The sequence below is a fragment of the Cryptomeria japonica genome, chromosome 11 (genome assembly GCF_030272615.1).
Source record: "Cryptomeria japonica chromosome 11, Sugi_1.0, whole genome shotgun sequence".
Lineage (NCBI taxonomy): Eukaryota > Viridiplantae > Streptophyta > Pinopsida > Cupressales > Cupressaceae > Cryptomeria > Cryptomeria japonica.
The window spans coordinates 195688573-195700579 of NC_081415.1; the positions used below are offsets into that span (position 1 = coordinate 195688573).

Sequence of the window (12007 nt, forward strand, 5' to 3'; positions counted from 1 at the left end):
GGAACATGGTATACATTGAGAAATATTAAATTTCTCCCTCTAGATGTAATCTGAACATTGCTCTGGCTGACAGCAGTATACTCTTTGCCTCCTCCAAAGATCTCAAAATCTCTGAATGGCGTGTATTCTGTGAACCAGTCTCGTCGATGAGTGAAATGTTGAGAAGCTATAGAATTGATGTACCATGCAGATGATTTGACATGGTCTACTGGTCTTTTGGCTGTAAAAGCATAAAAGGTAGACTCCTTTAGCTCAGTATGCTCTGCAACATTGGCCTTTTATTGAGACCCTCCCTACTTCAATTGCTCAGACCCCAATCGTTTCTTGCAATCTTTCTTTATATGACCATACTTGTGACAATAGTTGCATTGAATATTCTTCTTGGGATTCTCCAGAATTTTTCCATGTCCTTTTTGCTAGAAGGACCTTGCCTTTGCCCTTGTCCGAGGTTTTGGCAGTGAATGCCTATTTAGTGGAGGATGTGCTAGTGTTACTGCCAAACTGCTATTTCCATCTATGCTGTTGCAAAAGTTTGTTGCAGAGGTCAGGAAACTTGAGATCAACACTAGTGGAAGTAATATTGAGCGTCAAAATAAAATGCTCGTAGGACTGAGGTAAACTCTCGAGTATGATCATCATCATGTCTTCTTCCTCCATCTTGTGACCAATAGCCTCCAGCTGATTGCGTATATCCTTGATCTTTGTAAGATGCTCTTGTAGAGACATCTTATCGTCCATCATCATAGAAAACATGTTCTTTAGATAGAATGCTCAACTTTTATTTGAGGTTTCGTGGAGATCCTCCTAATGAGTCTTGATCTCTGCATTTGTCTTGCCAAACGACACTTGAGGCAGTTGATCATTAGTGACCCATAATTTGATGAGCATCACCGCTTCTTGGTTGCGCTCATCGAACTTGTCTTGGTCTTTTCTTGCCGTTGAGGGACTAGTAGTCTTACCCAAAACAATTTGGTCAAGGCACCGATACTCAAATACTTGTAAGTTGTAAGCATGTGTTATTTCCACGTGTTGTAATTATGGTCGTTGAACTTATGGTTGCTTTCCAAAATAATGTTGGTCAGTGACGCCATCACGAACATCAAGATCAAAACTAGTCAACCTTGTGTAGGCACAAAAAATGAGCTAGAAGACTGATTGAAAATCAAAAGACCATAAAGTGTGAAACAATCGGCATAGATTCCAAGATACAAACATGTCTGCTGGTGCAAATCCTAATGCGTAGATTCCTAGGCACAAACTTCAAGGCTCAGACCATAAAAGGAATACCCGGGTCAAGCTGCAAAAACCCTAGGTTGTAGGCTATTTTTATAAAAAATCATAAAAAAATAGCAGCAGCAAAAACAAACGTGATGGAAATCCTAGGTCGTAGGTGATTTTTATAAAAAAACTGTAAAAAAATAGTAGCAGCACAAACAAACGTGCTGGAAATCCTAGGTCGCAGGTCTATTTGTTGATGAAAAATGAATGATAGCAAAAACATCACAAACCCCAGCAACAAAAACCAATGTGCTGGAAACCCTAGGTCATAGGTCGCAACACCTCCAGTCGCAGAAAATAAGACCACGAGCTTCTCAGAAAACTGTGCGCAGGACACAGAAAATGAGAAATCCTATCGCAGCCACAAAACAGTTCGTGCGCCCTGTACAGGCCTATTGCGCATTGCAGAAAACATAGGGGGTAAAACTAAAGTTCCCAGACTCAGACTCGGCTCTGACTCAGCAAGGTTGACTCGGCTCGGACTCGGCAAAATAAGAAGACCCTTGAAATTTAGAGATTTTTAACGATCAAGATTATTAATTTGTTATATGATTTATTTCCCATAGATTGCATGAGACTCTTCTCCACTATTCTGCTAATCCTTACAAGATAGAAGATTTACTATGCCAAGGGCGCATGACACAGTCTACATGCGGCTCCCTCAAGGTTTGCTACCCGTCTTGGGACATTTTTGCCATGTGACTGATTTACTTTGCCTTTCCCCCACACACTCCCTATCTTCGCAAGTACTAGAGAAAGACAAAGAATCAGATCACTGTAATCTATAGGTTAAGAATTGAATTTAATATGACATTACCTGAATTACATTGTCAATTATTACCTAGTCCAATATGTGGATTGTCCACATTTTATTGTTATCATTACAGTAGTAATATATTGCTAATATATTACTATATTATCAATATATTATATCAGATTATATTAACCTTATGAACTTCAGATTTTATTTACATTATTATGTTATTTATCATCCTTATACTATATTAATAGTATTATTATGTATTAACAGAATTGATTATGTTAATAACATTAAACTGTATTGACATTAATTGTATTAATAATATTATTATATTAATCATATTAATTTATACCTGCCGGGTCACGACCCTCGGACTCGGCGAATCAGGGAGTGACTCGCTGACTCGGCGAGTCAGGCGAGTCACGCCCCCTGACCCGTCCAAGCCCGGGTCAGGGTCACCGTGACCCGGCAGGGGTCACCCAGCCCGCTGACTCGCGTGACTTGCCGCGAGTCACGGAACTTTGGGTAAAACCCGTCACCGTTGTAACACAGGAAGAAAAACTCATCGGAAAAACCTTCTTGCAGGTTGCACGATTTGTTCTAAAATGCAACCCACGATCTGTAGACACATTGCTGTGAGTTGCAGACACGAAAAAGGCGCGATTTTCACACGATTTTGCAACATGATCCAAAGAAATAATCTGCACGATTTTCCTTGAAAGAAAAACACGAATCTTTAGACACAAACCCTGAAAAAGACTTCCTTTCACGATTTTTCTGCTAGTTTCAGAGTTGCGAAATTTTTTTTATTCAACAAAATTGAAACACTTAAAAAACCTTCGAAAGATTTTTTTTGAATTTTTTTCTTTTTTTAAAACTAATCCCACTCTAATACCATGAAATGGTAATTGGATATATGATTAATGAAAGCGAAGTTACATTGAAAGACAATTACATATTGAAGTTTCTAAACGAAACAATTGACAGAAATAGAAACTATCTAAAACAACTAAAGAAAACCAAACATTCCTAAATGACCATTAAATAATAAAATATTACTTTAATAGTTTTGCATACAGAGGCCTGCAACAATATTTGTAATATTTATTCAAACATATGGAGGCCAGCATTATTTAGTATTGTTCTCATTATTTTCAATTCAGAGTATGTTGTATTTACATTGAACATCAAAATATTAATATAAATCAGTTCCAATTGCTTATCCAATGTTCCATTTGTCAAGTCATAAAATACGTGAAAATCTGAAGTACATATAAGATTAATATTTTGTAAAACACTCATGTAAACAATTGTTGATGTACACATTGTGAAATTACACCTTGGTGAAATACATACAAAACTCCTGTATGTGATTTTACAAGGGGGCTCACTCAAACCGTCAATAGGCAACCCCAGCTACTCAATGATAAAAACAATAGAGACTAAGTGCTTGAGGGAGCTTACTTTTATCTATTTCCTGCAGTTAGAGCTTTTTCTTTAGAGGGATTCACATCACACATAGTAATGCCATAAGGATGTATCAGTAGAGCCATCAACTAATAGGTATCATTTCATTGAAAAGAGTTTATAACCCTAACACAACCTGAAGAATGTAGAGATGAACAGTTATTTTCTCTCAGTATCAGATACACTTGGCAGTCTTTACATTCTATTTAAATCACATACACAAGAAAGAAGACATTGATATACTTGATGGATTCACATAAGGAGCCATCACAATTAAGAATAGTTGAACAAACCTTAAAAGCATCCTTGTACTATCATGAGACTTAGAAAAGGTAAATAGATATTTGACAGATCTGGTAAATCTCATTTTGGAAGATGTAGGGTTAGGGCTTATGATGATTGGTTAATCTCCTAATTTCGTCCGATTTCTGTGCAATTATGTATACAATATAGAGCCCTTGAAGATCACTAAAACATTCCATAAAGTAAATGAGAATAAGAAGCTACTCGTGTTTTGCAAGACAACTGGCTTCCTAGTTTATGTAATAGCAATTAGGAAATTGTTCCATATGAAATGACATAGTACATCTTGATTTGTCATGAAATGTACAACAAGTGTACAACAAACAGACTATCGTCACTAGTTTGTCATTACTTCTATCACTATGGTGTGAGACAGATCACAGTTTAGAATGCTAATACAAGTATCATTTAGAGAGAAATCAGTGAGTGTGACAACAATTTACATTTGCCAGAATAAGAAATCACATAAATGGGATATAAAATGACTGCCACTAATTGGAAAGAATCATGGAACAGACAGGTACGAGTTTTACCATTATTAAATAGAGAGATACTTATCCATAGAAACAAATATCTTTGTTGGGAATATTTTGTCAAACCAATTTTTTTTTTTAATTTTAAAACAGAGAAATAACTGATGTTCTTTAATATTTATATTTAAATCCATCCTAATTGCAGAGTTATTGAAACCCTAATTTTATTAATATATATATTTGATCGATAATGGGCCGAAGCCGATAAGGTGTACATACCCTACCTCCTTGTGGGATTTTGAACTTGTGATCTCTCTTTCAAGAGCACAAGCTCTCCACCAGTAGACCAATTCAAGATGTACTTTATTAATATATTTATTGCATCTTATTAAAAGAAAAATAGAAAACCTTAACTCTAATAAAAAGAAAATAAAACAATACACTTTTCTAAAATAATAAATAAAATGCTAACCTTAATAAATAAATAAATATATGAAGCCTTAACCCATTTCATTGCAGAAAATTGCATTTAGGAAACCTTAACAGAAAATTGTGCTCAGGAAACCTTAACAGCAAAAACCCTGGACTATTGTGGACAAACTCGGAATAAACTGAATAATGGTGACCAAATTGGAGAAAATTGGGAAATATCAAGCTTAAATGCCCTGAAAAATCAGGAAAAAATAGGTCAAATCACAATCAAATATATTTTTAAAAAAGGGCACGATTTTGCAGGAAGAAATGTATCTCAGATGCGTTATACAATATCTCATTATTTTTCCTGCAGTCTGCTACTATATGAGAGAGAAATTTAAATTAGAAAAGGCAACTTTAAATTATGTGAATGCAAGAAATGAGAAAATAGATTTATGAAATTTAAGCCACAAGGTGGAATTCTTCCATGATTAGAACAAAAGCTTTTATAGGAAACTCTTACAGATGGAAGGAATGGATAGCAACTTAGGACCAAATCCTCTATAAACAATTTGCTGCCATGCCAAACCTAAAACGTAGTTTTTGTAGATTATGAAGTGGGAGGGTGATGATGGGCCATACAACTCTATTGTGGCCATTTATTCCACTTTTTTCTTTGATTCTAAGAGAAAACCCATCCTCGCAGCAGCCAATAGCACGACAAGAATTTAAATGTTTGTGGATAATCTAAGGAGGGCTTGAAATGATAATTCAATGTTGTAATTAATTAAGGAGAGGAATACTCCTTATATAGAAAATTACAAGATGATCTTTTCATAACGGAAACGATCAAGAATAGAAACACAAAAGAAAACATACTAAAAAGAAACTAACTATGGAAGGGAAAGATCTTAACTGAATGACCGATATAGAAACACTACAAAATTACTTTAATGCCTTCCCTTAATGGTCATTCTACTAACTACCCTACAGATGTAATATAATCTGCAAGTCATTTGGCCACAAATGCATAAAAGACCTAAGTTACCGGTACTTAACATTTATCCCCTAAATCCGGATATGATACGTATCAAATTCGGATTCACCCTGGAATCCTTGTGGATTTGGACAGGGTATTGAATTTTTCCTCCTGAAACGTATCCGTTTTTTGAGTCACGAATCCCAACGCATCCGGTGTAGACATGGCGATTCCATAGGGTATTTTTGACGAATCTGCATCATTCACAAATTTTGAGGGTTTTTTTCACGGGTCGAATCATGTCGTTTAACGTTTTAAACCCTAAAGCAAAGCCAAAATTTAAAAAACGCGAAACCATTCCTTCCACGCCACGCACAGTGAAAAAGGAAAGCCGAAAAACGGAAACCATAGGTGAGAGGAGGCCCAATGACGGGAGGCGCGACGACGGGAGGCGTGATGGGAGGCGCAAAGGCACAGAGGAGGCGAGATGGGAGGTGCGATGGCAGGAGGGCGACGGCCGACGACCAACCCCCATTCTTTCCGGCTTCCACATCCTCCATTTTTTCCGGCTTCCGCTGCAGGTACAAAAACATATTTTTCTATTAAAATTTTTATTATAGTTTGTTAAAAATTTTATCATAGTTTGTTAAATTTTATTATAGTTTTTTAAAAAATTTATTAGTTTGTTAAATTTTATTATAGTTTGTTTAATAGTTTGTTAAATTGTTTGTTAAATGAAAACAAACAAACTAATAAAAATATAATTTTTCATTTTTAAATAATAAAACTATTTTCAATTTTGCTAGTTAATATTTATTATTATATTCATATTTATAATAATAATAATTATTAACTAGCAAAATTGAAAATAGTTTTATTATTTAAAAATGAAAAATTATATTTTTATTAGTTTGTTTGTTTTCATTTAACAAACAATTTAATAAACTATTAAACAAACTATAATAATTTTTTTTTAAAACTATTCATATTTAAAATAATAATAGTTAAATAATAGTAAATACAAATCAAAATGATATTTAATTTTAATTTGTAGTATTATTATTTAATTTATTTTAAATAGGTATATTTTAATTACTTATTGTGTAATTTAGAAGTTTGTAAAAATTTAAATGTTGTTATTACTTTCATAATTATAATAATTTCACTTTCATTTTAAATAAATTATTAAATTTAATTTTATATATTTAACATTTAGAATCTATTGTTTACTATTAAATATTAATAATTATTTTTTAATATGTTGTAGAAATCATAATGGCAACGACTACTAGCTCTACTCCTCAAAGCTCTACTCAACGGACTTTCAAAACTGACCCAAATTCAGCTTTATGGAAATATGTCAAAATAATAGGTCAAGTAAAAGGTGGTGGAACATTTTTATGGATATGCAACTTCTGTAGTGTGAAAAAAACCAGCTCCTATAGTCGTGTCAAAGCCCATTTTTGTGCCATTCCCCAACAAGGAATCAAACCATGTCTAGGAAAGGATGGAAATGGGATGTCACCTCAAGAAATAGCAGGATATAATAGAGAGCAAGAGGAAGCAGATGCAAGAGTTGGTCATGCCTCAAACCATCCTTTGTTGACAGGAAGAGGAAGTAGATCAAAGAGGCCCCCTACTTCTCCATCTTATAGCAATTTTCCTGATATCGTGGTGGAGAGCCACCCATTCTTGGACCCAATTAGTGAAGAACTTGTTATTGTGAAGAGAAGCAGGGGACCATTAGAGAGAGCATTTAAGAATGATGCTAGAGAGATTGCAAATCAATCCGTTGGAAGATGTCTATATGCAAACGGTTTGTCATTTAATGTGGTACGATCACCATATTGGCAAGATATGTTGAGAAAGGTAAATGAGGCTCCACAAGGGTACACAGGGCCAGGTTATGAGAAGGTGCGTAGCACCTTACTAGCAAAGGAGGTAAAAAACATAGACAATGCATTGGCTCCCATTAGAAATTCATGGAAACAAACAGGGGTGTCCATCATTTCAGATGGATGGAAGGATACCAAAAATCGACCATTAATTAATGTAATTGCAGTGTGCCCTGAAGGGGCAATGTTTTTGAAAGCTGTGGATTGTGAGGGACAGGTGAAGGATGCACAATTTATTGCTAACATCCTTATACAATGCATTCAGGATGTGGGACCTGAAAATGTTGTCCAAGTAATAACGGACAATGCAAAGAATTGTAGAGCTGCAGGTATGTTGATTGAGACATGGTTTGAACACATATTTTGGACACCTTGTGCTGTCCACTCTCCCAACCTCATGCTACAAAAGATAGGCAGGGAAGTACATTGGATCAAACAAATTTATGTTGAGGCTGAAGAGATCCAAATGTTCATCACAAACCATAACATGTCATAGGCCATTTTCAGATCATTTTCATAGTTGGAGTTGCTAAAGGTAATTGAAACACTTCAATTTTTAAAATCTACATTTCACTTTGATGGACTTAATTTTTATTTTTTTTATCATGTCTTCTTTGTATTCTAATTTTTATTTTTAATTTTTGAATAGGTTGCCGAGACTTGATTTGCATCCAACACAATCGTCTTGAGGCGACTTGTGAAGGTGCGACAACCACTTGCTAGCATGGTAATTAGTCAAAGTTGGTCCCTATGGAGGCAATCCAATACTAAAAGGGCAACAAATGTAAAGCACATGATCCTAGATGACACTTGGTGGGATCGAGTGGAATATCTTTTGAGTTTCACTGAGCCCATCATGAGTATGATCCGTTATATTGACATGGATCACCCATGTTTGGGAGAGGTATATGATGGCATTGACTCGATGATTGAGAAAATGAAAGCCATCATCAATGCAAAAGAGCAAGATCCCGAAGAAACTTTCTTCAAAGAGGTTCAATCAATTTGTGTTGAGCGGTGGAACAAAATGACCACCCCACTACATCTTCTTGCATTTGCATTGACTCCCAAATTTTATAGTGATGAAATGCTTGCTAAGCCATCAAGGGTACCACCATATAGAGATTCAGAAGTCAGTGAAGGGTGTAGGACATCACTTACCAAACTCTTCCCCGATTCTGAAATGGAGGATTTAATGACAAGTGAGTTTGCTGATTTTGTAGCCTCCAATGGTCAAAAGTGTTTCCACTCTCCGTGACAAGTATAAAAAGGATTCTCATGCTTGGTGGCACCTCAATGGCCATACATCACCAAACCTTCAAACTCTTGCAATCAAAGTTTTATCTCAAGTAAGTTTCTTAATTTTTATTGCTCTCTAAATTTATATTTTTTACTATTTTATAATTGTCACCCTCTCACTTTGTGTCAATTATTCAATAGGTTGCTAGTTCCTCTTCATCTGAGTGAAATTGGAGCACATACTCCTTTATCCACTCAGTGAAACGCAACCGACTGGTAGCAAGTAAGGCGAAAGAGCTCGTTTATGTGCATTCAAACTTGTGCCTTCTTACTCATAAACAAAATGAGTATATGGATGGGAGCACAAAGTTTTGGGATGTAGATCCAGAGCGAACTGATTTGGAGTTTTTAGCTGCCACACAATCTTTACTTTCTGGGGAGTCTGATAGCCAATTTGCTGCTAGTGCAAGTGGCAGTGAGGCTGCATGTGGTTCCAGTACTCTACCTACATCATCTAATGTCAATGATGATGTTGATCTTGATCTTCCTAGTGACCCATATGATGCTATTGCTGATTATTAGTTGTGTTTTTTTATTGTTGAACGGTTGAACCAATGAACAATGAATTTGATATCTATCATAACATTCAAAGTTTGACAAATGGATATTTCATATTAGATTAGACTTCTAGTAAATTTGTAATTTTGTTATAGTTATATCAATATGAATCATATATGATAGTTCCAAGTTTTGTTTAGCATATGGATGATATGTGGGATTCTAAATTTAATTTTTGTTTCTACTTATTAGACTGTATATATGTATATATTTATGATTTTTTACATTTGTTTGTACAGACGTACCCATACGTACCCAGCCCCCCCCTAAAAAAATTGTCATACCAGCGTACCGTACCCACGTACCCGTACCGACAACTTAGTATAAGACCCTCCTTGGTTCTGCAAAACTTCTGGATAGGACCAAGTTTACCACAATCATTCCAACCTGATGTTGGGTAACAAAGCTATCCCTCCCTGTAGCCAGAGACATTGAGATCAGCTTCTCAAACTGAAACCACAATTTTGAGGAAAAATCGTCAAACCCTCCATTGCTTTAGAAAAACATGACAAAATCGTCTAAAACTTGTGTAGATGAGCATTGTTCACCTCAACAACTCTAGGTGTGACCCAAAGCAAACTACAAGAAACCACGATTTTTATGGAAAAAATTGTCAAACCCTTGATGCCATGCTGAAATCACACACGATTTTGTCAAAAAACGGCAAAAAACTTTTGTTTTTCATCAAAAAAGGAAAAAACTCTCGACACATTTTTTAGTGGAAAAAATCAGAAAACTTTCCCATAAAAGAAAGAACCCACGATTTTCAAAAAATCATGCAAAACATAGTTCCACGAGTGCAAATTATCACAGAGATTTTGCGCGGCAATAAAACTTTCAATAGACCCACGATTTTTAAAAAATTGTGCAAAAAAAAACCTACCACGGCTTGAAAAAACTTGTCACAATTTTTTGGGAAAAAAACTGAAAAACCACGATTTTATCCATTACTGATAAAAAACACAGCTTTTCAAAAACCCTCGTCGCTCAAAGAGAGGCACAAACTGAGATTGGGTGGAATAATCAGTCGCGGGCTGAGAAATCATAAAACCCTAGGTGCAAGCCCTTCGCGCGGCAAAAGTCCAGGCTTCGTGTGGAAAAAAATAACACTGGAACAGGCCACACAAAATCTGCAAAAACCCAGCTATAGAGAAGAAACTAGAAAAGATAGAGCCATGGCAGAAATAAAGTCGAAGATGTGTGGAACAAACAGACCAGAAGTCGTGCAGAACACAAAAAAAACGACCCTCGATTTGTTACAAAAAGTCCTTCCGTCGTGTGAGTCACGTTTGTTTTTCTTGCATGGACATAAAGAAACCCTCATGTGCAGAAAACTCACGTGATCAAACGATCCAGGAAAAAGACCCGCCTATAGAAAAACAAACCGAAAAGCCATGCAAAAAAACGCTCACGATCTATAGCAGAGACACAGAATGCAAATCCTCAGACATGAAGCTCACAAATTTTTGAAGGAAATAAACACGATTTTTTAGAAAAAATTGATCAAAATCCTTCTAGAAAAAATTTCAGGTTACCCTACAAATTTGTTTTTAGAAACAAATCGTCAAAAAACATTTACCCCTCTAGATCCCACGATTTTTTTTCATAACAAAATCGATTAAAAAAAACTCTTGGAAATGAATTCCAGGTAAATACTCACAAAAAACTTAACCCTCTCTAATACCATGAAATGATAATTCGATGTTGTAATTAATAAAGGAAAGAAACTAACTACGAAGGGCAAAGATCCTAACTGAATGACCATTATAGAAACTACAAAATTACTTTAATAGGGCTAAGTGGACTCCTCCCAAAGCCTTGGCTCCCATCTATCTATAAATCAAAGACAAATTATGCCTCTTAACAATTCTTATATCTGGCATACAAGCTCATGTTGTTCATTGCCTACTTTCTTTAAATTAAATAGACTACCTTCTAATATAGAGATGTATCATTGAAGATTTGTATCCTAGATTCCTAAGGAATGATCAGATATTTCTTGTTACGTAGTTTTGCATACCTTATTGTCCAGTCAACTTACCTTGCAGCGAACTCAATCTCCTTTTTATCCTTGTAAGAATGACAGCAGTGAAACACATTAAACATTGTGAGTGTAGCCATTGTTACACCAGGTTTAATAAATCAATTGGTCTCTTCTCTGCCAGCATTATTTGATGTTCTTGTTGCTTTGAAATAGTTTATTAGGCTAATAGACAGCGCCATGATGTCACCTTTGCATGTCCTCTAGATGCATATATGAACTATACAAAATATTATAAAATAACCGATTTGTTTGAGCACCTAACTCAATTTGGAATAGGTTAAATGGTTATTGATGATACATATTTTATTTATCTCCCCACACAAATAAATATATAAAATAATGCTCCTGTCAAGTTAAAATTATGCAAGATAATTGTTGCTCTAACATGTAATTTTTTTTTTCAATTTTCATGGTGATAGTGATATATTTAAATTTTAGATCTTATTGTGTGAAATACATAGGAGAATGTGAAATATATATGTGTATGGAAAATGTTTCTAATTTGTTTCCTTTTTTCTAACCTCATCCAACCTTCTT

General features: G+C 35.2%; 1 protein-coding gene across 1 annotated transcript in view; it reads left to right on the plus strand.

The window, feature by feature from the left end:
- The window catches only part of LOC131044009 (ABC transporter C family member 2), a 179415-nt gene that overhangs the window by 132428 nt on the left and 34980 nt on the right, over window positions 1-12007 (plus strand). The gene's annotated exons all lie outside the window — the stretch shown is intronic.